Consider the following 27,500-nt stretch of genomic DNA (forward strand, 5'->3'; position numbering starts at 1 on the left):
CAGTATTGTTAAAGTCCACCTTGCAACCGGATTGGTCGGGTAAGCTGAAAAACACCATGCCAGATTGGGCACCAGGTCTCTAGGCGCTTGGAGGACATATTGGGTCTACATCCCTCAGTTTCTGAGGTCCAAGAAATGTTCACCCTCTACCCTAATAGAGAGGTCTTGGCCGATCGTGGCTGAGAGGGGAAGAAGGTAGCAGTGCAAGATGCTTATGGGCCTTCTCTAATAATGGACCAACTTTCTCTCTCTCTCCTTACCTGTGGTTCTGCCTGGCTACTGGGGCTACCAGTTGTAAGCCTGCAGCCCACAGGGAGTTGGTTTGTTCCTCTCACACATGTAAATGGGTAAGCATTCAAGTGCACACACCTGCCTACGTCCACAGACCCTCGCGCACACACACTTTTGTCAACAAGCTTTTTCCCAATTAAGAGTATCAGGGACCCATGTTGAAATACAAAAGCAGCACACCACGTGACGGCCATCACATAGAGTCCAGCAGCAAATGGGAAACGTTTAACTAGCTGTGGTCCTATTACTTGCGCTCTACCGTGGAACAACTGCTGGATGAGTCCTGCTGGAGAATATTGAACCTACAACAAGTCTGAGGTAAATAAGAATTCCACAGGAATATAATCAAACAGGGACCTACAACCCTTCCGAGCCAGATAGGAGTCGAACCTACAATCTTCTGATCCGTAGTCAGACGCGTTATCCATTGCGCCACTGGCCCTATGTAGACTTATGCATCCTTTTGTCCTTAAGTGGGCTAGAAAGTGTGTGTGTGTGTGTGTGTGTGTGAAGGCACAAGGAAACCCATCTGACCTCCTGGAAGTCTGTTCTGTGAGGTTTTCCCAAGTTTTACAAAGGACTTTAGGAGAAGGAAGCACCTAAAAGCTAGGCGAAATGGTCCTAGATCCAAGGAAATCTTTTAGATCAGGCTCAATTTCTTAAATAGTTTGCATTAACATAATCAGTTCCAGGTCTGTGTGGGGCTGAGCTTGAGAACTCCTTAGTAAGTAGGCGTTTACAACAATAAGGGGTTTAATATTACAACACAGGCGAACATTCAGACACATTATCATAAGCTCACCTTGTCCAGGGACCCAAGCATGCTGCCTTTCCACTCTCAGAGCCCTTCACCTAACCTACTGTGCAGCTGTTTCACCTTTAATATCACTGTTCCACAGGCAGCGTGACGTCACAATGCTCCTTGTCTGTAGCCCGAACCAGGAGCCTTTGCAAACCTGGTATAATCTACATACTTACGGTGTGTTTAGTCTTGGACCACAAATGCAGTGAAGAATAATGGATTGCTACTCTTCATACATTTTTGACCATTGGCTCAGATTTGAATGCGTACTGGCCATCTGAGCATCTCTGCCAGTCCACCCTATGTCTAGAGACTGTAGATTTAGAGAGTTTATAAACATTGTCAGTTCATCAATAAAGTGTGCTCGCTTCGGCAGCACATATACTAAAATTGGAACGATACAGAGAAGATTAGCATGGCCCCTGCGCAAGGATGACACGCAAATTCGTGAAGGGTTCCATATTTTTAACAGCTTTTAGGAGAGAAATCTTTTTTGTTTTCAAGACTAATTGAAAAAATAAAGCAGGTCCCAGTGCTGTCCCCGTGATATGTATTTTTCAATTAGTCTCTCCTCAACATTTTTTATGTATTTGCTTTGCAGTAAAGAAGGTGCGCTCTATGTACAGCTGCATTTAGCAAGGAAGCCTGCAGGACTTCTGGGACTTTTCTTTCTCTTTTTTAGCCTCACTGTCATTATTCTTCACCACCCCCAAATCTATACTGCTGCAGTGTTGTGTTGCTTCGTGGGAAGCAGGACAAAGAGAAGGGCAGGGCCTATGCAAATGAAGGCCTCAGGGATGTCTGGGAGTGCCTTTTTAGCAGTATTGTTAAAGTCCACCTTGCAACCGGATTGGTCGGGTAAGCTGAAAAACACCATGCCAGATTGGGCACCAGGTCTCTTGGCGCTTGGAGGACATATTGGGTCTACATCCCTCAGTTTCTGAGGTCCAAGAAATGTTCACCCTCTACCCTAATAGAGAGGTCTTGGCCGATCGTGGCTGAGAGGGGAAGAAGGTAGCAGTGCAAGATGCTTATGGTCCTTCTCTAATAATGGACCAACTTTCTCTCTCTCCTTACCTGTGGTTCTGCTTGGCTACTGGGGCTACCAGTTGTAAGCCTGCAGCCCACAGGGAGTTGGTTTGTTCCTCTCACACATGTAAATGGGTAAGCATTCAAGTGCACACACCTGCCTACGTCCACAGACCCTCGCGCACACACACTTTTGTCAACAAGCTTTTTCGCAATTAAGAGTATCAGGGACCCATGTTGAAATACAAAAGCAGCACACCACGTGACGGCCATCACATAGAGTCCAGCAGCAAATGGGAAACGTTTAACTAGCTGTGTGTCCTATTACTTGCGCTCTACCGTGGAACAACTGCTGGATGAGTCCTGCTGGAGAATATTGAACCTACAACAAGTCTGAGGTAAATAAGAATTCCACAGGAATATAATCAAACAGGGACCTACAACCCTTCCGAGCCAGATAGGAGTCAAACCTACAATCTTCTGATCCGTAGTCAGACGCGTTATCCATTGCGCCACTGGCCCTATGTAGACTTATGCATCCTTTTGTCCTTAAGTGGGCTAGAAAGTGTGTGTGTGTGTGTGTTTGTGTGAAGGCACAAGGAAACCCATCTGACCTCCTGGAAGTCTGTTCTGTGAGGTTTTCCCAAGTTTTACAAAGGACTTTAGGAGAAGGAAGCACCTAAAAGCTAGGCGAAATGGTCCTAGATCCAAGGAAATCTTTTAGATCAGGCTCAGTTTCTTAAATAGTTTGCATTAACATAATCAGTTCCAGGTCTGTGTGGGGCTGAGCTTGAGAACTCCTTAGTAAGTAGGCATTTACAACAATAAGGGGTTTAATATTACAACACAGGCGAACATTCAGACACATTATCATAAGCTCACCTTGTCCAGGGACCCAAGCATGCTGCCTTTCCACTCTCAGAGCCCTTCACCTAACCTACTGTGCAGCTGTTTCACCTTTAATATCACTGTTCCACAGGCAGCGTGACGTCACAATGCTCCTTGTCTGTAGCCCGAACCAGGAGCCTTTGCAAACCTGGTATAATCTACATACTTACGGTGTGTTTAGTCTTGGACCACAAATGCAGTGAAGAATAATGGATTGCTACTCTTCATACATTTTTGACCATTGGCTCAGATTTGAATGCGTACTGGCCATCTGAGCATCTCTGCCAGGCCACCCTATGTCTAGAGACTGTAGATTTAGAGAGTTTATAAACATTGTCAGTTCATCAATAAAGTGTGCTCGCTTCGGCAGCACATATACTAAAATTGGAACGATACAGAGAAGATTAGCATGGCCCCTGCGCAAGGATGACACGCAAATTCGTGAAGCGTTCCATATTTTTAACAGCTTTTAGGAGAGAAATCTTTTTTGTTTTCAAGACTAATTGAAAAAATAAAGCAGGTCCCAGTGCTGTCCCCGTGATATGTATTTTTCAATTAGTCTCTCCTCAACATTTTTAATGTATTTGCTTTGCAGTAAAGAAGGTGCGCTCTATGTTCAGCTGCATTTAGCAAGGAAGCCTGCAGGACTTCTGGGACTTTTCTTTCTCTTTTTTAGCCTCACTGTCATTATTCTTCACCACCCCCAAATCTATACTGCTGCAGTGTTGTGTTGCTTCGTGGGAAGCAGGACAAAGAGAAGGGCAGGGCCTATGCAAATGAAGGCCTCAGGGATGTCTGGGAGTGCCTTTTTAGCAGTATTGTTAAAGTCCACCTTGCAACCGGATTGGTCGGGTAAGCTGAAAAACACCATGCCAGATTGGGCACCAGGTCTCTAGGCGCTTGGAGGACATATTGGGTCTACATCCCTCAGTTTCTGAGGTCCAAGAAATGTTCACCCTCTACCCTAATAGAGAGGTCTTGGCCGATCGTGGCTGAGAGGGGAAGAAGGTAGCAGTGCAAGATGCTTATGGGCCTTCTCTAATAAAGGACCAACTTTCTCTCTCTCTCCTTACCTGTGGTTCTGCCTGGCTACTGGGGCTACCAGTTGTAAGCCTGCAGCCCACAGGGAGTTGGTTTGTTCCTCTCACACATGTAAATGGGTAAGCATTCAAGTGCACACACCTGCCTACGACCACAGACCCTCGCGCACACACACTTTTGTCAACAAGCTTTTTCGCAATTAAGAGTATCAGGGACCCATGTTGAAATACAAAAGCAGCACACCACGTGACGGCCATCACATAGAGTCCAGCAGCAAATGGGAAACGTTTAACTAGCTGTGGTCCTATTACTTGCGCTCTACCGTGGAACAACTGCTGGATGAGTCCTGCTGGAGAATATTGAACCTACAACAAGTCTGAGGTAAATAAGAATTCCACAGGAATATAATCAAACAGGGACCTACAACCCTTCCGAGCCAGATAGGAGTCCAACCTACAATCTTCTGATCCGTAGTCAGACGCGTTATCCATTGCGCCACTGGCCCTATGTAGACTTATGCATCCTTTTGTCCTTAAGTGGGCTAGAAAGTGTGTGTGTGTGTGTGTGTGTGTGAAGGCACAAGGAAACCCATCTGACCTCCTGGAAGTCTGTTCTGTGAGGTTTTCCCAAGTTTTACAAAGGACTTTAGGAGAAGGAAGCACCTAAAAGCCAGGCGAAATGGTCCTAGATCCAAGGAAATCTTTTAGATCAGGCTCAGTTTCTTAAATAGTTTGCATTAACATAATCAGTTCCAGGTCTGTGTGGGGCTGAGCTTGAGAACTCCTTAGTAAGTAGGCGTTTACAACAATAAGGGGTTTAATATTACAACACAGGCGAACATTCAGACACATTATCATAAGCTCACCTTGTCCAGGGACCCAAGCATGCTGCCTTTCCACTCTCAGAGCCCTTCACCTAACCTACTGTGCAGCTGTTTCACCTTTAATATCACTGTTCCACAGGCAGCGTGACGTCACAATGCTCCTTGTCTGTAGCCCGAACCAGGAGCCTTTGCAAACCTGGTATAATCTACATACTTACGGTGTGTTTAGTCTTGGACCACAAATGCAGTGAAGAATAATGGATTGCTACTCTTCATACATTTTTGACCATTGGCTCAGATTTGAATGCGTACTGGCCATCTGAGCATCTCTGCCAGGCCACCCTATGTCTAGAGACTGTAGATTTAGAGAGTTTATAAACATTGTCAGTTCATCAATAAAGTGTGCTCGCTTCGGCAGCACATATACTAAAATTGGAACGATACAGAGAAGATTAGCATGGCCCCTGCGCAAGGATGACACGCAAATTCGTGAAGCGTTCCATATTTTTAACAGCTTTTAGGAGAGAAATCTTTTTTGTTTTCAAGACTAATTGAAAAAATAAAGCAGGTCCCAGTGCTGTCCCCGTGATATGTATTTTTCAATTAGTCTCTCCTCAACATTTTTAATGTATTTGCTTTGCAGTAAAGAAGGTGCGCTCTATGTTCAGCTGCATTTAGCAAGGAAGCCTGCAGGACTTCTGGGACTTTTCTTTCTCTTTTTTAGCCTCACTGTCATTATTCTTCACCACCCCCAAATCTATACTGCTGCAGTGTTGTGTTGCTTCGTGGGAAGCAGGACAAAGAGAAGGGCAGGGCCTATGCAAATGAAGGCCTCAGGGATGTCTGGGAGTGCCTTTTTAGCAGTATTGTTAAAGTCCACCTTGCAACCGGATTGGTCGGGTAAGCTGAAAAACACCATGCCAGATTGGGCACCAGGTCTCTAGGCGCTTGGAGGACATATTGGGTCTACATCCCTCAGTTTCTGAGGTCCAAGAAATGTTCACCCTCTACCCTAATAGAGAGGTCTTGGCCGATCGTGGCTGAGAGGGGAAGAAGGTAGCAGTGCAAGATGCTTATGGGCCTTCTCTAATAAAGGACCAACTTTCTCTCTCTCTCCTTACCTGTGGTTCTGCCTGGCTACTGGGGCTACCAGTTGTAAGCCTGCAGCCCACAGGGAGTTGGTTTGTTCCTCTCACACATGTAAATGGGTAAGCATTCAAGTGCACACACCTGCCTACGACCACAGACCCTCGCGCACACACACTTTTGTCAACAAGCTTTTTCGCAATTAAGAGTATCAGGGACCCATGTTGAAATACAAAAGCAGCACACCACGTGACGGCCATCACATAGAGTCCAGCAGCAAATGGGAAACGTTTAACTAGCTGTGGTCCTATTACTTGCGCTCTACCGTGGAACAACTGCTGGATGAGTCCTGCTGGAGAATATTGAACCTACAACAAGTCTGAGGTAAATAAGAATTCCACAGGAATATAATCAAACAGGGACCTACAACCCTTCCGAGCCAGATAGGAGTCCAACCTACAATCTTCTGATCCGTAGTCAGACGCGTTATCCATTGCGCCACTGGCCCTATGTAGACTTATGCATCCTTTTGTCCTTAAGTGGGCTAGAAAGTGTGTGTGTGTGTGTGTGTGTGTGAAGGCACAAGGAAACCCATCTGACCTCCTGGAAGTCTGTTCTGTGAGGTTTTCCCAAGTTTTACAAAGGACTTTAGGAGAAGGAAGCACCTAAAAGCCAGGCGAAATGGTCCTAGATCCAAGGAAATCTTTTAGATCAGGCTCAGTTTCTTAAATAGTTTGCATTAACATAATCAGTTCCAGGTCTGTGTGGGGCTGAGCTTGAGAACTCCTTAGTAAGTAGGCGTTTACAACAATAAGGGGTTTAATATTACAACACAGGCGAACATTCAGACACATTATCATAAGCTCACCTTGTCCAGGGACCCAAGCATGCTGCCTTTCCACTCTCAGAGCCCTTCACCTAACCTACTGTGCAGCTGTTTCACCTTTAATATCACTGTTCCACAGGCAGCGTGACGTCACAATGCTCCTTGTCTGTAGCCCGAACCAGGAGCCTTTGCAAACCTGGTATAATCTACATACTTACGGTGTGTTTAGTCTTGGACCACAAATGCAGTGAAGAATAATGGATTGCTACTCTTCATACATTTTTGACCATTGGCTCAGATTTGAATGCGTACTGGCCATCTGAGCATCTCTGCCAGGCCACCCTATGTCTAGAGACTGTAGATTTAGAGAGTTTATAAACATTGTCAGTTCATCAATAAAGTGTGCTCGCTTCGGCAGCACATATACTAAAATTGGAACGATACAGAGAAGATTAGCATGGCCCCTGCGCAAGGATGACACGCAAATTCGTGAAGCGTTCCATATTTTTAACAGCTTTTAGGAGAGAAATCTTTTTTGTTTTCAAGACTAATTGAAAAAATAAAGCAGGTCCCAGTGCTGTCCCCGTGATATGTATTTTTCAATTAGTCTCTCCTCAACATTTTTAATGTATTTGCTTTGCAGTAAAGAAGGTGCGCTCTATGTTCAGCTGCATTTAGCAAGGAAGCCTGCAGGACTTCTGGGACTTTTCTTTCTCTTTTTTAGCCTCACTGTCATTATTCTTCACCACCCCCAAATCTATACTGCTGCAGTGTTGTGTTGCTTCGTGGGAAGCAGGACAAAGAGAAGGGCAGGGCCTATGCAAATGAAGGCCTCAGGGATGTCTGGGAGTGCCTTTTTAGCAGTATTGTTAAAGTCCACCTTGCAACCGGATTGGTCGGGTAAGCTGAAAAACACCATGCCAGATTGGGCACCAGGTCTCTAGGCGCTTGGAGGACATATTGGGTCTACATCCCTCAGTTTCTGAGGTCCAAGAAATGTTCACCCTCTACCCTAATAGAGAGGTCTTGGCCGATCGTGGCTGAGAGGGGAAGAAGGTAGCAGTGCAAGTTGCTTATGGGCCTTCTCTAATAATGGACCAACTTTCTCTCTCTCTCTCCTTACCTGTGGTTCTGCCTGGCTACTGGGGCTACCAGTTGTAAGCCTGCAGCCCACAGGGAGTTGGTTTGTTCCTCTCACACATGTAAATGGGTAAGCATTCAAGTGCACACACCTGCCTACGTCCACAGACCCTCGCGCACACACACTTTTGTCAACAAGCTTTTTCGCAATTAAGAGTATCAGGGACCCATGTTGAAATACAAAAGCAGCACACCACGTGACGGCCATCACATAGAGTCCAGCAGCAAATGGGAAACGTTTAACTAGCTGTGGTCCTATTACTTGCGCTCTACTGTGGAACAACTGCTGGATGAGTCCTGCTGGAGAATATTGAACCTACAACAAGTCTGAGGTAAATAAGAATTCCACAGGAATATAATCAAACAGGGACCTACAACCCTTCCGAGCCAGATAGGAGTCGAACCTACAATCTTCTGATCCATAGTCAGACGCGTTATCCATTGCGCCACTGACCCTATGTAGACTTATGCATCCTTTTGTCCTTAAGTGGGCTAGAAAGTGTGTGTGTGTGTGTGTGTGTGTGAAGGCACAAGGAAACCCATCTGACCTCCTGGAAGTCTGTTCTGTGAGGTTTTCCCAAGTTTTACAAAGGACTTTAGGAGAAGGAAGCACCTAAAAGCTAGGCGAAATGGTCCTAGATCCAAGGAAATCTTTTAGATCAGGCTCAATTTCTTAAATAGTTTGCATTAACATAATCAGTTCCAGGTCTGTGTGGGGCTGAGCTTGAGAACTTCTTAGTAAGTAGGCGTTTACAACAATAAGGGGTTTAATATTACAACACAGGCGAACATTCAGACACATTATCATAAGCTCACCTTGTCCAGGGACCCAAGCATGCTGCCTTTCCACTCTCAGAGCCCTTCACCTAACCTACTGTGCAGCTGTTTCACCTTTAATATCACTGTTCCACAGGCAGCGTGACGTCACAATGCTCCTTGTCTGTAGCCCGAACCAGGAGCCTTTGCAAACCTGGTATAATCTACATACTTACGGTGTGTTTAGTCTTGGACCACAAATGCAGTGAAGAATAATGGATTGCTACTCTTCATACATTTTTGACCATTGGCTCAGATTTGAATGCGTACTGGCCATCTGAGCATCTCTGCCAGGCCACCCTATGTCTAGAGACTGTAGATTTAGAGAGTTTATAAACATTGTCAGTTCATCAATAAAGTGTGCTCGCTTCGGCAGCACATATACTAAAATTGGAACGATACAGAGAAGATTAGCATGGCCCCTGCGCAAGGATGACACGCAAATTCGTGAAGCGTTCCATATTTTTAACAGCTTTTAGGAGAGAAATCTTTTTTGTTTTCAAGACTAATTGAAAAAATAAAGCAGGTCCCAGTGCTGTCCCCGTGATATGTATTTTTCAATTAGTCTCTCCTCAACATTTTTAATGTATTTGCTTTGCAGTAAAGAAGGTGCGCTCTATGTTCAGCTGCATTTAGCAAGGAAGCCTGCAGGACTTCTGGGACTTTTCTTTCTCTTTTTTAGCCTCACTGTCATTATTCTTCACCACCCCCAAATCTATACTGCTGCAGTGTTGTGTTGCTTCGTGGGAAGCAGGACAAAGAGAAGGGCAGGGCCTATGCAAATGAAGGCCTCGGGGATGTCTGGGAGTGCCTTTTTAGCAGTATTGTTAAAGTCCACCTTGCAACCGGATTGGTCGGGTAAGCTGAAAAACACCATGCCAGATTGGGCACCAGGTCTCTCGGCGCTTGGAGGACATATTGGGTCTACATCCCTCAGTTTCTGAGGTCCAAGAAATGTTCACCCTCTACCCTAATAGAGAGGTCTTGGCCGATCGTGGCTGAGAGGGGAAGAAGGTAGCAGTGCAAGATGCTTATGGTCCTTCTCTAATAATGGACCAACTTTCTCTCTCTCCTTACCTGTGGTTCTGCTTGGCTACTGGGGCTACCAGTTGTAAGCCTGCAGTCCACAGGGAGTTGGTTTGTTCCTCTCACACATGTAAATGGGTAAGCATTCAAGTGCACACACCTGCCTACGTCCACAGACCCTCGCGCACACACACTTTTGTCAACAAGCTTTTTCGCAATTAAGAGTATCAGGGACCCATGTTGAAATACAAAAGCAGCACACCACGTGACGGCCATCACATAGAGTCCAGCAGCAAATGGGAAACGTTTAACTAGCTGTGGTCCTATTACTTGCGCTCTACCGTGGAACAACTGCTGGATGAGTCCTGCTGGAGAATATTGAACCTACAACAAGTCTGAGGTAAATAAGAATTCCACAGGAATATAATCAAACAGGGACCTACAACCCTTCCGAGCCAGATAGGAGTCGAACCTACAATCTTCTGATCCGTAGTCAGACGCGTTATCCATTGCGCCACTGGCCCTATGTAGACTTATGCATCCTTTTGTCTTTAAGTGGGCTAGAAAGTGTGTGTGTGTGTGTGTTTGTGTGAAGGCACAAGGAAACCCATCTGACCTCCTGGAAGTCTGTTCTGTGAGGTTTTCCCAAGTTTTACAAAGGACTTTAGGAGAAGGAAGCACCTAAAAGCTAGGCGAAATGGTCCTAGATCCAAGGAAATCTTTTAGATCAGGCTCAGTTTCTTAAATAGTTTGCATTAACATAATCAGTTCCAGGTCTGTGTGGGGCTGAGCTTGAGAACTCCTTAGTAAGTAGGCATTTACAGCAATAAGGGGTTTAATATTACAACACAGGCGAACATTCAGACACATTATCATAAGCTCACCTTGTCCAGGGACCCAAGCATGCTGCCTTTCCACTCTCAGAGCCCTTCACCTAACCTACTGTGCAGCTGTTTCACCTTTAATATCACTGTTCCACAGGCAGCGTGACGTCACAATGCTCCTTGTCTGTAGCCCGAACCAGGAGCCTTTGCAAACCTGGTATAATCTACATACTTACGGTGTGTTTAGTCTTGGACCACAAATGCAGTGAAGAATAATGGATTGCTACTCTTCATACATTTTTGACCATTGGCTCAGATTTGAATGCGTACTGGCCATCTGAGCATCTCTGCCAGGCCACCCTATGTCTAGAGACTGTAGATTTAGAGAGTTTATAAACATTGTCAGTTCATCAATAAAGTGTGCTCGCTTCGGCAGCACATATACTAAAATTGGAACGATACAGAGAAGATTAGCATGGCCCCTGCGCAAGGATGACACGCAAATTCGTGAAGCGTTCCATATTTTTAACAGCTTTTAGGAGAGAAATCTTTTTTGTTTTCAAGACTAATTGAAAAAATAAAGCAGGTCCCAGTGCTGTCCCCGTGATATGTATTTTTCAATTAGTCTCTCCTCAACATTTTTAATGTATTTGCTTTGCAGTAAAGAAGGTGCGCTCTATGTTCAGCTGCATTTAGCAAGGAAGCCTGCAGGACTTCTGGGACTTTTCTTTCTCTTTTTTAGCCTCACTGTCATTATTCTTCACCACCCCCAAATCTATACTGCTGCAGTGTTGTGTTGCTTCGTGGGAAGCAGGACAAAGAGAAGGGCAGGGCCTATGCAAATGAAGGCCTCAGGGATGTCTGGGAGTGCCTTTTTAGCAGTATTGTTAAAGTCCACCTTGCAACCGGATTGGTCGGGTAAGCTGAAAAACACCATGCCAGATTGGGCACCAGGTCTCTAGGCGCTTGGAGGACATATTGGGTCTACATCCCTCAGTTTCTGAGGTCCAAGAAATGTTCACCCTCTACCCTAATAGAGAGGTCTTGGCCGATCGTGGCTGAGAGGGGAAGAAGGTAGCAGTGCAAGATGCTTATGGGCCTTCTCTAATAATGGACCAACTTTCTCTCTCTCTCCTTACCTGTGGTTCTGCCTGGCTACTGGGGCTACCAGTTGTAAGCCTGCAGCCCACAGGGAGTTGGTTTGTTCCTCTCACACATGTAAATGGGTAAGCATTCAAGTGCACACACCTGCCTACGTCCACAGACCCTCGCGCACACACACTTTTGTCAACAAGCTTTTTCGCAATTAAGAGTATCAGGGACCCATGTTGAAATACAAAAGCAGCACACCACGTGACGGCCATCACATAGAGTCCAGCAGCAAATGGGAAACGTTTAACTAGCTGTGGTCCTATTACTTGCGCTCTACCGTGGAACAACTGCTGGATGAGTCCTGCTGGAGAATATTGAACCTACAACAAGTCTGAGGTAAATAAGAATTCCACAGGAATATAATCAAACAGGGACCTACAACCCTTCCGAGCCAGATAGGAGTCGAACCTACAATCTTCTGATCCGTAGTCAGACGCGTTATCCATTGCGCCACTGGCCCTATGTAGACTTATGCATCCTTTTGTCCTTAAGTGGGCTAGAAAGTGTGTGTGTGTGTGTGTGTGTGTGAAGGCACAAGGAAACCCATCTGACCTCCTGGAAGTCTGTTCTGTGAGGTTTTCCCAAGTTTTACAAAGGACTTTAGGAGAAGGAAGCACCTAAAAGCCAGGCGAAATGGTCCTAGATCCAAGGAAATCTTTTAGATCAGGCTCAGTTTCTTAAATAGTTTGCATTAACATAATCAGTTCCAGGTCTGTGTGGGGCTGAGCTTGAGAACTCCTTAGTAAGTAGGCGTTTACAACAATAAGGGGTTTAATATTACAACACAGGCGAACATTCAGACACATTATCATAAGCTCACCTTGTCCAGGGACCCAAGCATGCTGCCTTTCCACTCTCAGAGCCCTTCACCTAACCTACTGTGCAGCTGTTTCACCTTTAATATCACTGTTCCACAGGCAGCGTGACGTCACAATGCTCCTTGTCTGTAGCCCGAACCAGGAGCCTTTGCAAACCTGGTATAATCTACATACTTACGGTGTGTTTAGTCTTGGACCACAAATGCAGTGAAGAATAATGGATTGCTACTCTTCATACATTTTTGACCATTGGCTCAGATTTGAATGCGTACTGGCCATCTGAGCATCTCTGCCAGGCCACCCTATGTCTAGAGACTGTAGATTTAGAGAGTTTATAAACATTGTCAGTTCATCAATAAAGTGTGCTCGCTTCGGCAGCACATATACTAAAATTGGAACGATACAGAGAAGATTAGCATGGCCCCTGCGCAAGGATGACACGCAAATTCGTGAAGCGTTCCATATTTTTAACAGCTTTTAGGAGAGAAATCTTTTTTGTTTTCAAGACTAATTGAAAAAATAAAGCAGGTCCCAGTGCTGTCCCCGTGATATGTATTTTTCAATTAGTCTCTCCTCAACATTTTTAATGTATTTGCTTTGCAGTAAAGAAGGTGCGCTCTATGTTCAGCTGCATTTAGCAAGGAAGCCTGCAGGACTTCTGGGACTTTTCTTTCTCTTTTTTAGCCTCACTGTCATTATTCTTCACCACCCCCAAATCTATACTGCTGCAGGGTTGTGTTGCTTCGTGGGAAGCAGGACAAAGAGAAGGGCAGGGCCTATGCAAATGAAGGCCTCAGGGATGTCTGGGAGTGCCTTTTTAGCAGTATTGTTAAAGTCCACCTTGCAACCGGATTGGTCGGGTAAGCTGAAAAACACCATGCCAGATTGGGCACCAGGTCTCTAGGCGCTTGGAGGACATATTGGGTCTACATCCCTCAGTTTCTGAGGTCCAAGAAATGTTCACCCTCTACCCTAATAGAGAGGTCTTGGCCGATCGTGGCTGAGAGGGGAAGAAGGTAGCAGTGCAAGATGCTTATGGGCCTTCTCTAATAAAGGACCAACTTTCTCTCTCTCTCCTTACCTGTGGTTCTGCCTGGCTACTGGGGCTACCAGTTGTAAGCCTGCAGCCCACAGGGAGTTGGTTTGTTCCTCTCACACATGTAAATGGGTAAGCATTCAAGTGCACACACCTGCCTACGACCACAGACCCTCGCGCACACACACTTTTGTCAACAAGCTTTTTCGCAATTAAGAGTATCAGGGACCCATGTTGAAATACAAAAGCAGCACACCACGTGACGGCCATCACTTAGAGTCCAGCAGCAAATGGGAAACGTTTAACTAGCTGTGGTCCTATTACTTGCGCTCTACCGTGGAACAACTGCTGGATGAGTCCTGCTGGAGAATATTGAACCTACAACAAGTCTGAGGTAAATAAGAATTCCACAGGAATATAATCAAACAGGGACCTACAACCCTTCCGAGCCAGATAGGAGTCCAACCTACAATCTTCTGATCCGTAGTCAGACGCGTTATCCATTGCGCCACTGGCCCTATGTAGACTTATGCATCCTTTTGTCCTTAAGTGGGCTAGAAAGTGTGTGTGTGTGTGTGTGTGTGTGAAGGCACAAGGAAACCCATCTGACCTCCTGGAAGTCTGTTCTGTGAGGTTTTCCCAAGTTTTACAAAGGACTTTAGGAGAAGGAAGCACCTAAAAGCCAGGCGAAATGGTCCTAGATCCAAGGAAATCTTTTAGATCAGGCTCAGTTTCTTAAATAGTTTGCATTAACATAATCAGTTCCAGGTCTGTGTGGGGCTGAGCTTGAGAACTCCTTAGTAAGTAGGCGTTTACAACAATAAGGGGTTTAATATTACAACACAGGCGAACATTCAGACACATTATCATAAGCTCACCTTGTCCAGGGACCCAAGCATGCTGCCTTTCCACTCTCAGAGCCCTTCACCTAACCTACTGTGCAGCTGTTTCACCTTTAATATCACTGTTCCACAGGCAGCGTGACGTCACAATGCTCCTTGTCTGTAGCCCGAACCAGGAGCCTTTGCAAACCTGGTATAATCTACATACTTACGGTGTGTTTAGTCTTGGACCAAAAATGCAGTGAAGAATAATGGATTGCTACTCTTCATACATTTTTGACCATTGGCTCAGATTTGAATGCGTACTGGCCATCTGAGCATCTCTGCCAGGCCACCCTATGTCTAGAGACTGTAGATTTAGAGAGTTTATAAACATTGTCAGTTCATCAATAAAGTGTGCTCGCTTCGGCAGCACATATACTAAAATTGGAACGATACAGAGAAGATTAGCATGGCCCCTGCGCAAGGATGACACGCAAATTCGTGAAGCGTTCCATATTTTTAACAGCTTTTAGGAGAGAAATCTTTTTTGTTTTCAAGACTAATTGAAAAAATAAAGCAGGTCCCAGTGCTGTCCCCGTGATATGTATTTTTCAATTAGTCTCTCCTCAACATTTTTTATGTATTTGCTTTGCAGTAAAGAAGGTGCGCTCTATGTTCAGCTGCATTTAGCAAGGAAGCCTGCAGGACTTCTGGGACTTTTCTTTCTCTTTTTTAGCCTCACTGTCATTATTCTTCACCACCCCCAAATCTATACTGCTGCAGTGTTGTGTTGCTTCGTGGGAAGCAGGACAAAGAGAAGGGCAGGGCCTATGCAAATGAAGGCCTCAGGGATGTCTGGGAGTGCCTTTTTAGCAGTATTGTTAAAGTCCACCTTGCAACCGGATTGGTCGGGTAAGCTGAAAAACACCATGCCAGATTGGGCACCAGGTCTCTAGGCGCTTGGAGGACATATTGGGTCTACATCCCTCAGTTTCTGAGGTCCAAGAAATGTTCACCCTCTACCCTAATAGAAAGGTCTTGGCCGATCGTGGCTGAGAGGGGAAGAAGGTAGCAGTGCAAGATGCTTATGGGCCTTCTCTAATAATGGACCAACTTTCTCTCTCTCTCATTACCTGTGGTTCTGCCTGGCTACTGGGGCTACCAGTTGTAAGCCTGCAGCCCACAGGGAGTTGGTTTGTTCCTCTCACACATGTAAATGGGTAAGCATTCAAGTGCACACACCTGCCTACGTCCACAGACCCTCGCGCACACACACTTTTGTCAACAAGCTTTTTCGCAATTAAGAGTATCAGGGACCCATGTTGAAATACAAAAGCAGCACACCACGTGACGGCCATCACATAGAGTCCAGCAGCAAATGGGAAACGTTTAACTAGCTGTGGTCCTATTACTTGCGCTCTACTGTGACACAACTGCTGGATGAGTCCTGCTGGAGAATATTGAACCTACAACAAGTCTGAGGTAAATAAGAATTCCACAGGAATATAATCAAACAGGGACCTACAACCCTTCCGAGCCAGATAGGAGTCGAACCTACAATCTTCTGATCCATAGTCAGACGCGTTATCCATTGCGCCACTGACCCTATGTAGACTTATGCATCCTTTTGTCCTTAAGTGGGCTAGAAAGTGTGTGTGTGTGTGTGTGTGTGTGTGAAGGCACAAGGAAACCCATCTGACCTCCTGGAAGTCTGTTCTGTGAGGTTTTCCCAAGTTTTACAAAGGACTTTAGGAGAAGGAAGCACCTAAAAGCTAGGCGAAATGGTCCTAGATCCAAGGAAATCTTTTAGATCAGGCTCAATTTCTTAAATAGTTTGCATTAACATAATCAGTTCCAGGTCTGTGTGGGGCTGAGCTTGAGAACTCCTTAGTAAGTAGGCGTTTACAACAATAAGGGGTTTAATATTACAACACAGGCGAACATTCAGACACATTATCATAAGCTCACCTTGTCCAGGGACCCAAGCATGCTGCCTTTCCACTCTCAGAGCCCTTCACCTAACCTACTGTGCAGCTGTTTCACCTTTAATATCACTGTTCCACAGGCAGCGTGACGTCACAATGCTCCTTGTCTGTAGCCCGAACCAGGAGCCTTTGCAAACCTGGTATAATCTACATACTTACGGTGTGTTTAGTCTTGGACCACAAATGCAGTGAAGAATAATGGATTGCTACTCTTCATACATTTTTGACCATTGGCTCAGATTTGAATGCGTACTGGCCATCTGAGCATCTCTGCCAGGCCACTCTATGTCTAGAGACTGTAGATTTAGAGAGTTTATAAACATTGTCAGTTCATCAATAAAGTGTGCTCGCTTCGGCAGCACATATACTAAAATTGGAACGATACAGAGAAGATTAGCATGGCCCCTGCGCAAGGATGACACGCAAATTCGTGAAGCGTTCCATATTTTTAACAGCTTTTAGGAGAGAAATCTTTTTTGTTTTCAAGACTAATTGAAAAAATAAAGCAGGTCCCAGTGCTGTCCCCGTGATATGTATTTTTCAATTAGTCTCTCCTCAACATTTTTAATGTATTTGCTTTGCAGTAAAGAAGGTGCGCTCTATGTTCAGCTGCATTTAGCAAGGAAGCCTGCAGGACTTCTGGGACTTTTCTTTCTCTTTTTTAGCCTCACTGTCATTATTCTTCACCACCCCCAAATCTATACTGCTGCAGTGTTGTGTTGCTTCGTGGGAAGCAGGACAAAGAGAAGGGCAGGGCCTATGCAAATGAAGGCCTCGGGGATGTCTGGGAGTGCCTTTTTAGCAGTATTGTTAAAGTCCACCTTGCAACCGGATTGGTCGGGTAAGCTGAAAAACACCATGCCAGATTGGGCACCAGGTCTCTCGGCGCTTGGAGGACATATTGGGTCTACATCCCTCAGTTTCTGAGGTCCAAGAAATGTTCACCCTCTACCCTAATAGAGAGGTCTTGGCCGATCGTGGCTGAGAGGGGAAGAAGGTAGCAGTGCAAGATGCTTATGGTCCTTCTCTAATAATGGACCAACTTTCTCTCTCTCCTTACCTGTGGTTCTGCTTGGCTACTGGGGCTACCAGTTGTAAGCCTGCAGCCCACAGGGAGTTGGTTTGTTCCTCTCACACATGTAAATGGGTAAGCATTCAAGTGCACACACCTGCCTACGTCCACAGACCCTCGCGCACACACACTTTTGTCAACAAGCTTTTTCGCAATTAAGAGTATCAGGGACCCATGTTGAAATACAAAAGCAGCACACCACGTGACGGCCATCACATAGAGTCCAGCAGCAAATGGGAAACGTTTAACTAGCTGTGGTCCTATTACTTGCGCTCTACCGTGGAACAACTGCTGGATGAGTCCTGCTGGAGAATATTGAACCTACAACAAGTCTGAGGTAAATAAGAATTCCACAGGAATATAATCAAACAGGGACCTACAACCCTTCCGAGCCAGATAGGAGTCGAACCTACAATCTTCTGATCCGTAGTCAGACGCGTTATCCATTGCGCCACTGGCCCTATGTAGACTTATGCATCCTTTTGTCCTTAAGTGGGCTAGAAAGTGTGTGTGTGTGTGTGTTTGTGTGAAGGCACAAGGAAACCCATCTGACCTCCTGGAAGTCTGTTCTGTGAGGTTTTCCCAAGTTTTACAAAGGACTTTAGGAGAAGGAAGCACCTAAAAGCTAGGCGAAATGGTCCTAGATCCAAGGAAATCTTTTAGATCAGGCTCAGTTTCTTAAATAGTTTGCATTAACATAATCAGTTCCAGGTCTGTGTGGGGCTGAGCTTGAGAACTCCTTAGTAAGTAGGCATTTACAGCAATAAGGGGTTTAATATTACAACACAGGCGAACATTCAGACACATTATCATAAGCTCACCTTGTCCAGGGACCCAAGCATGCTGCCTTTCCACTCTCAGAGCCCTTCACCTAACCTACTGTGCAGCTGTTTCACCTTTAATATCACTGTTCCACAGGCAGCGTGACGTCACAATGCTCCTTGTCTGTAGCCCGAACCAGGAGCCTTTGCAAACCTGGTATAATCTACATACTTACGGTGTGTTTAGTCTTGGACCACAAATGCAGTGAAGAATAATGGATTGCTACTCTTCATACATTTTTGACCATTGGCTCAGATTTGAATGCGTACTGGCCATCTGAGCATCTCTGCCAGGCCACCCTATGTCTAGAGACTGTAGATTTAGAGAGTTTATAAACATTGTCAGTTCATCAATAAAGTGTGCTCGCTTCGGCAGCACATATACTAAAATTGGAACGATACAGAGAAGATTAGCATGGCCCCTGCGCAAGGATGACACGCAAATTCGTGAAGCGTTCCATATTTTTAACAGCTTTTAGGAGAGAAATCTTTTTTGTTTTCAAGACTAATTGAAAAAATAAAGCAGGTCCCAGTGCTGTCCCCGTGATATGTATTTTTCAATTAGTCTCTCCTCAGCATTTTTAATGTATTTGCTTTGCAGTAAAGAAGGTGCGCTCTATGTTCAGCTGCATTTAGCAAGGAAGCCTGCAGGACTTCTGGGACTTTTCTTTCTCTTTTTTAGCCTCACTGTCATTATTCTTCACCACCCCCAAATCTATACTGCTGCAGTGTTGTGTTGCTTCGTGGGAAGCAGGACAAAGAGAAGGGCAGGGCCTATGCAAATGAAGGCCTCAGGGATGTCTGGGAGTGCCTTTTTAGCAGTATTGTTAAAGTCCACCTTGCAACCGGATTGGTCGGGTAAGCTGAAAAACACCATGCCAGATTGGGCACCAGGTCTCTAGGCGCTTGGAGGACATATTGGGTCTACATCCCTCAGTTTCTGAGGTCCAAGAAATGTTCACCCTCTACCCTAATAGAGAGGTCTTGGCCGATCGTGGCTGAGAGGGGAAGAAGGTAGCAGTGCAAGATGCTTATGGGCCTTCTCTAATAATGGACCAACTTTCTCTCTCTCTCCTTACCTGTGCTTCTGCCTGGCTACTGGGGCTACCAGTTGTAAGCCTGCAGCCCACAGGGAGTTGGTTTGTTCCTCTCACACATGTAAATGGGTAAGCATTCAAGTGCACACACCTGCCTACGTCCACAGACCCTCGCGCACACACACTTTTGTCAACAAGCTTTTTCGCAATTAAGAGTATCAGGGACCCATGTTGAAATACAAAAGCAGCACACCACGTGACGGCCATCACATAGAGTCCAGCAGCAAATGGGAAACGTTTAACTAGCTGTCGTCCTATTACTTGCGCTCTACCGTGGAACAACTGCTGGATGAGTCCTGCTGGAGAATATTGAACCTACAACAAGTCTGAGGTAAATAAGAATTCCACAGGAATATAATCAAACAGGGACCTACAACCCTTCCGAGCCAGATAGGAGTCGAACCTACAATCTTCTGATCCGTAGTCAGACGCGTTATCCATTGCGCCACTGGCCCTATGTAGACTTATGCATCCTTTTGTCCTTAAGTGGGCTAGAAAGTGTGTGTGTGTGTGTGTTTGTGTGAAGGCACAAGGAAACCCATCTGACCTCCTGGAAGTCTGTTCTGTGAGGTTTTCCCAAGTTTTACAAAGGACTTTAGGAGAAGGAATCACCTAAAAGCTAGGCGAAATGGTCCTAGATCCAAGGAAATCTTTTAGATCAGGCTCAGTTTCTTAAATAGTTTGCATTAACATAATCAGTTCCAGGTCTGTGTGGGGCTGAGCTTGAGAACTCCTTAGTAAGTAGGCGTTTACAACAATAAGGGGTTTAATATTACAACACAGGCGAACATTCAGACACATTATCATAAGCTCACCTTGTCCAGGGACCCAAGCATGCTGCCTTTCCACTCTCAGAGCCCTTCACCTAACCTACTGTGCAGCTGTTTCACCTTTAATATCACTGTTCCACAGGCAGCGTGACGTCACAATGCTCCTTGTCTGTAGCCCGAACCAGGAGCCTTTGCAAACCTGGTATAATCTACATACTTACGGTGTGTTTAGTCTTGGACCACAAATGCAGTGAAGAATAATGGATTGCTACTCTTCATACATTTTTGACCATTGGCTCAGATTTGAATGCGTACTGGCCATCTGAGCATCTCTGCCAGGCCACCCTATGTCTAGAGACTGTAGATTTAGAGAGTTTATAAACATTGTCAGTTCATCAATAAAGTGTGCTCGCTTCGGCAGCACATATACTAAAATTGGAACGATACAGAGAAGATTAGCATGGCCCCTGCGCAAGGATGACACGCAAATTCGTGAAGCGTTCCATATTTTTAACAGCTTTTAGGAGAGAAATCTTTTTTGTTTTCAAGACTAATTGAAAAAATAAAGCAGGTCCCAGTGCTGTCCCCGTGATATGTATTTTTCAATTAGTCTCTCCTCAACATTTTTAATGTATTTGCTTTGCAGTAAAGAAGGTGCGCTCTATGTTCAGCTGCATTTAGCAAGGAAGCCTGCAGGACTTCTGGGACTTTTCTTTCTCTTTTTTAGCCTCACTGTCATTATTCTTCACCACCCCCAAATCTATACTGCTGCAGTGTTGTGTTGCTTCGTGGGAAGCAGGACAAAGAGAAGGGCAGGGCCTATGCAAATGAAGGCCTCAGGGATGTCTGGGAGTGCCTTTTTAGCAGTATTGTTAAAGTCCACCTTGCAACCGGATTGGTCGGGTAAGCTGAAAAACACCATGCCAGATTGGGCACCAGGTCTCTAGGCGCTTGGAGGACATATTGGGTCTACATCCCTCAGTTTCTGAGGTCCAAGAAATGTTCACCCTCTACCCTAATAGAGAGGTCTTGGCCGATCGTGGCTGAGAGGGGAAGAAGGTAGCAGTGCAAGATGCTTATGGTCCTTCTCTAATAATGGACCAACTTTCTCTCTCTCCTTACCTGTGGTTCTGCCTGGCTACTGGGGCTACCAGTTGTAAGCCTGCAGCCCACAGGGAGTAGGTTTGTTCCTCTCACACATGTAAATGGGTAAGCATTCAAGTGCACACACCTGCCTACGTCCACAGACCCTCGCGCACACACACTTTTGTCAACAAGCTTTTTCGCAATTAAGAGTATCAGGGACCCATGTTGAAATACAAAAGCAGCACACCACGTGACGGCCATCACATAGAGTCCAGCAGCAAATGGGAAACGTTTAACTAGCTGTGGTCCTATTACTTGCGCTCTACCGTGGAACAACTGCTGGATGAGTCCTGCTGGAGAATATTGAACCTACAACAAGTCTGAGGTAAATAAGAATTCCACAGGAATGTAATCAAACAGGGACCTACAACCCTTCCGAGCCAGATAGGAGTCGAACCTACAATCTTCTGATCCGTAGTCAGACGCGTTATCCATTGCGCCACTGGCCCTATGTAGACTTATGCATCCTTTTGTCCTTAAGTGGGCTAGAAAGTGTGTGTGTGTGTGTGTGTGTGTGAAGGCACAAGGAAACCCATCTGACCTCCTGGAAGTCTGTTCTGTGAGGTTTTCCCAAGTTTTACAAAGGACTTTAGGAGAAGGAAGCACCTAAAAGCTAGGCGAAATGGTCCTAGATCCAAGGAAATCTTTTAGATCAGGCTCAGTTTCTTAAATAGTTTGCATTAACATAATCAGTTCCAGGTCTGTGTGGGGCTGAGCTTGAGAACTCCTTAGTAAGTAGGCGTTTACAACAATAAGGGGTTTAATATTACAACACAGGCGAACATTCAGACACATTATCATAAGCTCACCTTGTCCAGGGACCCAAGCATGCTGCCTTTCCACTCTCAGAGCCCTTCACCTAACCTACTGTGCAGCTGTTTCACCTTTAATATCACTGTTCCACAGGCAGCGTGACGTCACAATGCTCCTTGTCTGTAGCCCGAACCAGGAGCCTTTGCAAACCTGGTATAATCTACATACTTACGGTGTTTTTAGTCTTGGACCACAAATGCAGTGAAGAATAATGGATTGCTACTCTTCATACATTTTTGACCATTGGCTCAGATTTGAATGCGTACTGGCCATCTGAGTATCTCTGCCAGGCCACCCTATGTCTAGAGACTGTAGATTTAGAGAGTTTATAAACATTGTCAGTTCATCAATAAAGTGTGCTCGCTTCGGCAGCACATATACTAAAATTGGAACGATACAGAGAAGATTAGCATGGCCCCTGCGCAAGGATGACACGCAAATTCGTGAAGCGTTCCATATTTTTAACAGCTTTTAGGAGAGAAATCTTTTTTGTTTTCAAGACTAATTGAAAAAATAAAGCAGGTCCCAGTGCTGTCCCCGTGATATGTATTTTTCAATTAGTCTCTCCTCAACATTTTTAATGTATTTGCTTTGCAGTAAAGAAGGTGCGCTCTATGTTCAGCTGCATTTAGCAAGGAAGCCTGCAGGACTTCTGGGACTTTTCTTTCTCTTTTTTAGCCTCACTGTCATTATTCTTCACCACCCCCAAATCTATACTGCTGCAGTGTTGTGTTGCTTCGTGGGAAGCAGGACAAAGAGAAGGGCAGGGCCTATGCAAATGAAGGCCTCAGGGATGTCTGGGAGTGCCTTTTTAGCAGTATTGTTAAAGTCCACCTTGCACCCGGATTGGTCGGGTAAGCTGAAAAACACCATGCCAGATTGGGCACCAGGTCTCTAGGCGCTTGGAGGACATATTGGGTCTACATCCCTCAGTTTCTGAGGTCCAAGAAATGTTCACCCTCTACCCTAATAGAGAGGTCTTGGCCGATCGTGGCTGAGAGGGGAAGAAGGTAGCAGTGCAAGATGCTTATGGGCCTTCTCTAATAATGGACCAACTTTCTCTCTCTCTCCTTACCTGTGGTTCTGCCTGGCTACTGGGGCTACCAGTTGTAAGCCTGCAGCCCACAGGGAGTTGGTTTGTTCCTCTCACACATGTAAATGGGTAAGCATTCAAGTGCACACACCTGCCTACGTCCACAGACCCTCGCGCACACACACTTTTGTCAACAAGCTTTTTCGCAATTAAGAGTATCAGGGACCCATGTTGAAATACAAAAGCAGCACACCACTTGACGGCCATCACATAGAGTCCAGCAGCAAATGGGAAACGTTTAACTAGCTGTGGTCCTATTACTTGCGCTCTACCGTGGAACAACTGCTGGATGAGTCCTGCTGGAGAATATTGAACCTACAACAAGTCTGAGGTAAATAAGAATTCCACAGGAATATAATCAAACAGAGACCTACAACCCTTCCGAGCCAGATAGGAGTCCAACCTACAATCTTCTGATCCGTAGTCAGACGCGTTATCCATTGCGCCACTGGCCCTATGTAGACTTATGCATCCTTTTGTCCTTAAGTGGGCTAGAAAGTGTGTGTGTGTGTGTGTGTGTGTGAAGGCACAAGGAAACCCATCTGACCTCCTGGAAGTCTGTTCTGTGAGGTTTTCCCAAGTTTTACAAAGGACTTTAGGAGAAGGAAGCACCTAAAAGCTAGGCGAAATGGTCCTAGATCCAAGGAAATCTTTTAGATCAGGCTCAGTTTCTTAAATAGTTTGCATTAACATAATCAGTTCCAGGTCTGTGTGGGGCTGAGCTTGAGAACTCCTTAGTAAGTAGGCGTTTACAACAATAAGGGGTTTAATATTACAACACAGGCGAACATTCAGACACATTATCATAAGCTCACCTTGTCCAGGGACCCAAGCATGCTGCCTTTCCACTCTCAGAGCCCTTCACCTAACCTACTGTGCAGCTGTTTCACCTTTAATATCACTGTTCCACAGGCAGCGTGACGTCACAATGCTCCTTGTCTGTAGCCCGAACCAGGAGCCTTTGCAAACCTGGTATAATCTACAAACTTACTGTGTGTTTAGTCTTGGACCACAAATGCAGTGAAGAATAATGGATTGCTAATCTTCATACATTTTTGACCATTGGCTCAGATTTGAATGCGTACTGGCCATCTGAGCATCTCTGCCAGGCCACCCTATGTCTAGAGACTGTAGATTTAGAGAGTTTATAAACATTGTCAGTTCATCAATAAAGTGTGCTCGCTTCGGCAGCACATATACTAAAATTGGAACGATACAGAGAAGATTAGCATGGCCCCTGCGCAAGGATGACACGCAAATTCGTGAAGCGTTCCATATTTTTAACAGCTTTTAGGAGAGAAATCTTTTTTGTTTTCAAGACTAATTGAAAAAATAAAGCAGGTCCCAGTGCTGTCCCCATGATATGTATTTTTCAATTAGTCTCTCCTCAACATTTTTAATGTATTTGCTTTGCAGTAAAGAAGGTGCGCTCTATGTTCAGCTGCATTTAGCAAGGAAGCCTGCAGGACTTCTGGGACTTTTCTTTCTCTTTTTTAGCCTCACTGTCATTATTCTTCACCACCCCCAAATCTATACTGCTGCAGTGTTGTGTTGCTTCGTGGGAAGCAGGACAAAGAGAAGGGCAGGGCCTATGCAAATGAAGGCCTCAGGGATGTCTGGGAGTGCCTTTTTAGCAGTATTGTTAAAGTCCACCTTGCAACCGGATTGGTCGGGTAAGCTGAAAAACACCATGCCAGATTGGGCACCAGGTCTCTAGGCGCTTGGAGGACATATTGGGTCTACATCCCTCAGTTTCTGAGGTCCAAGAAATATTCACCCTCTACCCTAATAGAGAGGTCTTGGCCGATCGTTGCTGAGAGGGGAAGAAGGTAGCAGTGCAAGATGCTTATGGGCCTTCTCTAATAATGGACCAACTTTCTCTCTCTCTCCTTACCTGTGGTTCTGCCTGGCTACTGGGGCTACCAGTTGTAAGCCTGCAGCCCACAGGGAGTTGGTTTGTTCCTCTCACACATGTAAATGGGTAAGCATTCAAGTGCACACACCTGCCTACGTCCACAGACCCTCGCGCACACACACTTTTGTCAACAAGCTTTTTCGCAATTAAGAGTATCAGGGACCCATGTTGAAATACAAAAGCAGCACACCACGTGACGGCCATCACATAGAGTCCAGCTGCAAATGGGAAACGTTTAACTAGCTGTGGTCCTATTACTTGCGCTCTACCGTGGAAAAACTGCTGGATGAGTCCTGCTGGAGAATATTGAACCTACAACAAGTCTGAGGTAAATAAGAATTCCACAGGAATATAATCAAACAGAGACATACAACCCTTCCGAGCCAGATAGGAGTCGAACCTACAATCTTCTGATCCGTAGTCAGACGCGTTATCCATTGCGCCACTGGCCCTATGTAGACTTATGCATCCTTTTGTCCTTAAGTGGGCTAGAAAGTGTGTGTGTGTGTGTGTTTGTGTGAAGGCACAAGGAAACCCATCTGACCTCCTGGAAGTCTGTTCTGTGAGGTTTTCCCAAGTTTTACAAAGGACTTTAGGAGAAGGAAGCACCTAAAAGCTAGGCGAAATGGTCCTAGATCCAAGGAACTCTTTTAGATCAGGCTCAGTTTCTTAAATAGTTTGCATTAACATAATCAGTTCCAGGTCTGTGTGGGGCTGAGCTTGAGAACTCCTTAGTAAGTAGGCGTTTACAACAATAAGGGGTTTAATATTACAACACAGGCGAACATTCAGACACATTATCATAAGCTCACCTTGTCCAGGGACCCAAGCATGCTGCCTTTCCACTCTCAGAGCCCTTCACCTAACCTACTGTGCAGCTGTTTCACCTTTAATATCACTGTTCCACAGGCAGCGTGACGTCACAATGCTCCTTGTCTGTAGCCCGAACCAGGAGCCTTTGCAAACCTGGTATAATCTACATACTTACGGTGTGTTTAGTCTTGGACCACAAATGCAGTGAAGAATAATGGATTGCTACTCTTCATACATTTTTGACCATTGGCTCAGATTTGAATGCGTACTGGCCATCTGAGCATCTCTGCCAGGCCACCCTATGTCTAGAGACTGTAGATTTAGAGAGTTTATAAACATTGTCAGTTCATCAATAAAGTGTGCTCGCTTCGGCAGCACATATACTAAAATTGGAACGATACAGAGAAGATTAGCATGGCCCCTGCGCAAGGATGACACGCAAATTCGTGAAGCGTTCCATATTTTTAACAGCTTTTAGGAGAGAAATCTTTTTTTGTTTTCAAGACTAATTGAAAAAATAAAGCAGGTCCCAGTGCTGTCCCCGTGATATGTATTTTTCAATTAGTCTCTCCTCAACATTTTTTATGTATTTGCTTTGCAGTAAAGAAGGTGCGCTCTATGTTCAGCTGCATTTAGCAAGGAAGCCTGCAGGACTTCTGGGACTTTTCTTTCTCTTTTTTAGCCTCACTGTCATTATTCTTCACCACCCCCAAATCTATACTGCTGCAGTGTTGTGTTGCTTCGTGGGAAGCAGGACAAAGAGAAGGGCAGGGCCTATGCAAATGAAGGCCTCAGGGATGTCTGGGAGTGCCTTTTTAGCAGTATTGTTAAAGTCCACCTTGCAACCGGATTGGTCGGGTAAGCTGAAAAACACCATGCCAGATTGGGCACCAGGTCTCTAGGCGCTTGGAGGACATATTGGGTCTACATCCCTCAGTTTCTGAGGTCCAAGAAATGTTCACCCTCTACCCTAATAGAGAGGTCTTGGCCGATCGTGGCTGAGAGGGGAAGAAGGTAGCAGTGCAAGATGCTTATGGGCCTTCTCTAATAATGGACCAACTTTCTCTCTCTCTCCTTACCTGTGGTTCTGCCTGGCTACTGGGGCTACCAGTTGTAAGCCTGCAGCCTACAGGGAGTTGGTTTGTTCCTCTCACACATGTAAATGGGTAAGCATGCAAGTGCACACACCTGCCTACGTCCACAGACCCTCGCGCACACACACTTTTGTCAACAAGCTTTTTCGCAATTAAGAGTATCAGGGACCCATGTTGAAATACAAAAGCAGCACACCACGTGACGGCCATCACATAGAGTCCAGCAGCAAATGGGAAACGTTTAACTAGCTGTGGTCCTATTACTTGCGCTCTACCGTGGAACAACTGCTGGATGAGTCCTGCTGGAGAATATTGAACCTACAACAAGTCTGAGGTAAATAAGAATTCCACAGGAATATAATCAAACAGGGACCTACAACCCTTCCGAGCCAGATAGGAGTCAAACCTACAATCTTCTGATCCGTAGTCAGACGCGTTATCCATTGCGCCACTGGCCCT

General features: G+C 45.4%; 23 non-coding genes across 23 annotated transcripts; 14 read left to right on the forward strand and 9 right to left on the reverse strand.

Moving 5' to 3' along the window:
- Window positions 1–660: 660 nt before the first annotated feature.
- Window positions 661–733, reverse strand: TRNAR-ACG (transfer RNA arginine (anticodon ACG)). Its single transcript has one exon. It is a non-coding gene; the product is annotated as a tRNA-Arg (tRNA).
- Window positions 734–1,453: 720 nt separating this feature from the next.
- Window positions 1,454–1,560, forward strand: LOC147705393 (U6 spliceosomal RNA). The gene has a single exon (XR_015298296.1). It is a non-coding gene; the product is annotated as a U6 spliceosomal RNA (small nuclear RNA).
- A 1,804-nt stretch (window positions 1,561–3,364) lies between these two features.
- Window positions 3,365–3,471, forward strand: LOC147705394 (U6 spliceosomal RNA). Its single transcript, XR_015298065.1, has one exon. It is a non-coding gene; the product is annotated as a U6 spliceosomal RNA (small nuclear RNA).
- Window positions 3,472–5,276: 1,805 nt separating this feature from the next.
- Window positions 5,277–5,383, forward strand: LOC147705395 (U6 spliceosomal RNA). The gene has a single exon (XR_015298066.1). It is a non-coding gene; the product is annotated as a U6 spliceosomal RNA (small nuclear RNA).
- Window positions 5,384–7,188: 1,805 nt separating this feature from the next.
- On the forward strand, window positions 7,189–7,295 carry LOC147705396 (U6 spliceosomal RNA). Its single transcript, XR_015298068.1, has one exon. It is a non-coding gene; the product is annotated as a U6 spliceosomal RNA (small nuclear RNA).
- Window positions 7,296–8,309: 1,014 nt separating this feature from the next.
- Window positions 8,310–8,382, reverse strand: TRNAH-AUG (transfer RNA histidin (anticodon AUG)). The gene has a single exon. It is a non-coding gene; the product is annotated as a tRNA-His (tRNA).
- Window positions 8,383–9,102: 720 nt separating this feature from the next.
- On the forward strand, window positions 9,103–9,209 carry LOC147705398 (U6 spliceosomal RNA). Its single transcript, XR_015298069.1, has one exon. It is a non-coding gene; the product is annotated as a U6 spliceosomal RNA (small nuclear RNA).
- A 1,010-nt stretch (window positions 9,210–10,219) lies between these two features.
- Window positions 10,220–10,292, reverse strand: TRNAR-ACG (transfer RNA arginine (anticodon ACG)). Its single transcript has one exon. It is a non-coding gene; the product is annotated as a tRNA-Arg (tRNA).
- A 720-nt stretch (window positions 10,293–11,012) lies between these two features.
- Window positions 11,013–11,119, forward strand: LOC147705400 (U6 spliceosomal RNA). The gene has a single exon (XR_015298070.1). It is a non-coding gene; the product is annotated as a U6 spliceosomal RNA (small nuclear RNA).
- Window positions 11,120–12,131: 1,012 nt separating this feature from the next.
- On the reverse strand, window positions 12,132–12,204 carry TRNAR-ACG (transfer RNA arginine (anticodon ACG)). The gene has a single exon. It is a non-coding gene; the product is annotated as a tRNA-Arg (tRNA).
- Window positions 12,205–12,924: 720 nt separating this feature from the next.
- On the forward strand, window positions 12,925–13,031 carry LOC147705402 (U6 spliceosomal RNA). Its single transcript, XR_015298071.1, has one exon. It is a non-coding gene; the product is annotated as a U6 spliceosomal RNA (small nuclear RNA).
- Window positions 13,032–14,836: 1,805 nt separating this feature from the next.
- On the forward strand, window positions 14,837–14,943 carry LOC147705403 (U6 spliceosomal RNA). Its single transcript, XR_015298072.1, has one exon. It is a non-coding gene; the product is annotated as a U6 spliceosomal RNA (small nuclear RNA).
- Window positions 14,944–15,955: 1,012 nt separating this feature from the next.
- Window positions 15,956–16,028, reverse strand: TRNAH-AUG (transfer RNA histidin (anticodon AUG)). Its single transcript has one exon. It is a non-coding gene; the product is annotated as a tRNA-His (tRNA).
- Window positions 16,029–16,750: 722 nt separating this feature from the next.
- On the forward strand, window positions 16,751–16,857 carry LOC147705405 (U6 spliceosomal RNA). The gene has a single exon (XR_015298074.1). It is a non-coding gene; the product is annotated as a U6 spliceosomal RNA (small nuclear RNA).
- A 1,010-nt stretch (window positions 16,858–17,867) lies between these two features.
- On the reverse strand, window positions 17,868–17,940 carry TRNAR-ACG (transfer RNA arginine (anticodon ACG)). The gene has a single exon. It is a non-coding gene; the product is annotated as a tRNA-Arg (tRNA).
- A 720-nt stretch (window positions 17,941–18,660) lies between these two features.
- On the forward strand, window positions 18,661–18,767 carry LOC147705407 (U6 spliceosomal RNA). The gene has a single exon (XR_015298075.1). It is a non-coding gene; the product is annotated as a U6 spliceosomal RNA (small nuclear RNA).
- A 1,012-nt stretch (window positions 18,768–19,779) lies between these two features.
- On the reverse strand, window positions 19,780–19,852 carry TRNAR-ACG (transfer RNA arginine (anticodon ACG)). Its single transcript has one exon. It is a non-coding gene; the product is annotated as a tRNA-Arg (tRNA).
- A 720-nt stretch (window positions 19,853–20,572) lies between these two features.
- Window positions 20,573–20,679, forward strand: LOC147705409 (U6 spliceosomal RNA). Its single transcript, XR_015298076.1, has one exon. It is a non-coding gene; the product is annotated as a U6 spliceosomal RNA (small nuclear RNA).
- Window positions 20,680–21,689: 1,010 nt separating this feature from the next.
- Window positions 21,690–21,762, reverse strand: TRNAR-ACG (transfer RNA arginine (anticodon ACG)). Its single transcript has one exon. It is a non-coding gene; the product is annotated as a tRNA-Arg (tRNA).
- A 720-nt stretch (window positions 21,763–22,482) lies between these two features.
- LOC147705411 (U6 spliceosomal RNA) lies at window positions 22,483–22,589 on the forward strand. The gene has a single exon (XR_015298077.1). It is a non-coding gene; the product is annotated as a U6 spliceosomal RNA (small nuclear RNA).
- A 1,805-nt stretch (window positions 22,590–24,394) lies between these two features.
- Window positions 24,395–24,501, forward strand: LOC147705412 (U6 spliceosomal RNA). Its single transcript, XR_015298078.1, has one exon. It is a non-coding gene; the product is annotated as a U6 spliceosomal RNA (small nuclear RNA).
- A 1,012-nt stretch (window positions 24,502–25,513) lies between these two features.
- Window positions 25,514–25,586, reverse strand: TRNAR-ACG (transfer RNA arginine (anticodon ACG)). The gene has a single exon. It is a non-coding gene; the product is annotated as a tRNA-Arg (tRNA).
- A 720-nt stretch (window positions 25,587–26,306) lies between these two features.
- Window positions 26,307–26,413, forward strand: LOC147705414 (U6 spliceosomal RNA). The gene has a single exon (XR_015298080.1). It is a non-coding gene; the product is annotated as a U6 spliceosomal RNA (small nuclear RNA).
- Window positions 26,414–27,500: the final 1,087 nt, after the last annotated feature.

Source organism: Lissotriton vulgaris, chromosome 7 (assembly GCF_964263255.1).
Source record: "Lissotriton vulgaris chromosome 7, aLisVul1.2, whole genome shotgun sequence".
In the NCBI taxonomy this organism is placed as follows: domain Eukaryota; kingdom Metazoa; phylum Chordata; class Amphibia; order Caudata; family Salamandridae; genus Lissotriton; species Lissotriton vulgaris.